Source organism: Chenopodium quinoa, unplaced genomic scaffold (genome assembly GCF_001683475.1).
Source record: "Chenopodium quinoa cultivar QQ74 unplaced genomic scaffold, ASM168347v1, whole genome shotgun sequence".
In the NCBI taxonomy this organism is placed as follows: Eukaryota; Viridiplantae; Streptophyta; class Magnoliopsida; order Caryophyllales; family Amaranthaceae; genus Chenopodium; species Chenopodium quinoa.
In genome coordinates, this window is record NW_018744124.1 from 416856 (window position 1) to 419320 (window position 2465).

Consider the following 2465-nt stretch of genomic DNA (forward strand, 5'->3'; position numbering starts at 1 on the left):
TGCACCATTGTTTGCTCCCAAACCCGGCTGCCACCTTAATTACTCGAGAGGATAGGATTGTTTGGAGGATTCCTATGGATAATGGGATAGTGGAGGATTATATGGAGGAAGATGACGATGATGAGGACGATGATGATGATGATGGAGAAGGTGGAGAAGGAGAAGGTGGAGATGAGGAGGAAGAAGAAGAAGAGCAAGAAGAACAACAACAACTGCAGCAAAGAAGAAGAAGAAGACAACAACATCAACAACAAGCCTACCAAGGAGATGCCTATCTCCGTGAGATGGAGGCTCTGCGTGAGCATATGGAGCGCATGCAATTGAGCATGCAAGGTATGTATTCCAACCATCAAACTTTGTCTTTTCAAACTAGCGCCTTATATGACGCAAGTGTGCGTAGGGGGGAGGTCACCCTCCGGTGAACTACCCATATGTGCCGCCCCAACAAGGGCCGGCGCCATCTTGGGGTGGGGACAACCTCCCCACGTACCCCTATTGGCCTGGGGTTACACACCCCGATAAGCCAAGACGTGACTTCCCAGATGAGTCCGGTCATTATGACTACTGGGTTTCGGGGGGGAGTGATTATCGAGGTGACCCCGACTACTACTATGTTCACCCCACTCACCCTGAGCTCTATATGCAACCCGAGCCATTTGACCAATTGTCCACATCCCAACTTGAGCTTTTTAAGGGTCGTTATGGGTTCCCTCCCGGTTTTACCGGAGGTTGGGATGTGGGTGATGGTGTTGCCGGCCCTAGTGGCCAATAGTTTTCCCCCTTGGTTGTTTGATTCCCTTTTTGTTTCCTCCCTTTTAGCTTTGCATGTTTTTGAGCATCGCGGTCGATGCCCTTATTTTGTGAGGGGGGGGGGAATCAAAAAGGATGTTTAAGGGTAGGATCTTGGGGAGGAACCTTGGACTCATGGGGATGTGTTTGAAAAGGCTTTGATGGATTTCTCTTGCTTCGCTCTTGGTAGTCTCGGTTGGTATGTTGTTTGTCTTGTTGTCTTGGTATTGATGATGATGTTTTGTGGATTCGTTTGATGATGATGATGGTTTCTCTAGGTCTTTGTACATAGTATTCAATTAAGCTTTCTTTTGTTTGCTTTAATTTGGAAGTTACTAACAATTTCATTTTGTGTATAGACATTTTCTTTTTCTCACCTTGCTCGTTGCTTATGCTTTGGTCTTAGAAGCTTCTTAAAGGAGATCGTTCTTGCTCTTTGATTATTGTAGCATAGCTTGGACGCTTGGTGAGACCTTTCTTGTTTTATCTCTTTACTTTTATTCCTTTACTTTTCTTGGTTTCTTAGATTAGGATTAGTTTTAGGGGAGTTGAATGGTTCGAGAATGTATGATTATAACACCTAGTGTGTTTGGGGTCTTTGGCGATGTGGCCATTTGACCGCTTGTATGTCGATTGGGAAATACGTGTTATGATTGCATCTTTTTTGTCCTTTTCTTTGTTCTCCTACTTTTCCTTTATCTTTGTTTTCCATCTTTTATTTTCTTTTCTTTTTGTTCTTTGTTTTGTACATAGCTTTTTGAGACTTTATTTTTCACTCTTTCTATTTTGACTTGGACTTGTAAATAATGGACTCTTGCTTTTGACTAATAATCTTACTAGGTGGTCATGGTATGCACGGTTTGAGATTACGTTTGGTTGATTCTAGGATAAAGCATGCTAAGGTAGTTGTCTAGAAACTAAGGGGATCATGAAAATGGATTCTACTTGTTTGTGGCATGTTGGTAGTTGCTCCCTATCTTTGATTTGACAACCTTAGTGAGTTTTTGCTACATTCATGTGAGATTCATACTTTTTCAAGCTTTCAACATTTTCTTGCATGAGTGGCATGGATCCTTGACTTTCGCAAACCTAATCTTGAATCTTAACGTATGATTCCTAAGACCGAGACCGAACCACCTAGGGAGGACAAAGGCATCTTTTCGGGGAGGTATTTTTCCTTTTTCTAGGATAGTGAATTTCTTTTTACTTTTGGGTGTAGGGATACATTTGCCTACTTTCTAGCCCTTTGAGCCTTTTTCCCTTCTCTTCAAGCCACATCTTTAGTTCTTGAGCCTTTTGTTTCATTTTCGTTTTCATCTTTGGTTTTTGCAAAGCAAATGGTCATATTTTGGAGATTGTGGTATATAAGTTTGGTTATTGGTTTAAAACGAAAGCAAGATCATGTTTTGTGTATATTTTGTGAATAATGGCAAGTGAACAAATGAAAAATCCGTCCAAGGTAAAAAAAGGCAAGGACAATTGTAGGGAATATTTCAAACGTTAACCCCTAGCTTGAATCCCACTGTGATCATACACTAAAGTACGGTGGCGTCTAAAGGGAAAGAAGATAGAGCAAAAGAGTCGCCAACAAGTTTTTTTTTAGGAACTTGTAAAATGTTCACGAGGTGAAGGTTACACCCCTTAACGATCCAAGAGATCGTCAACTCCATAAGGTC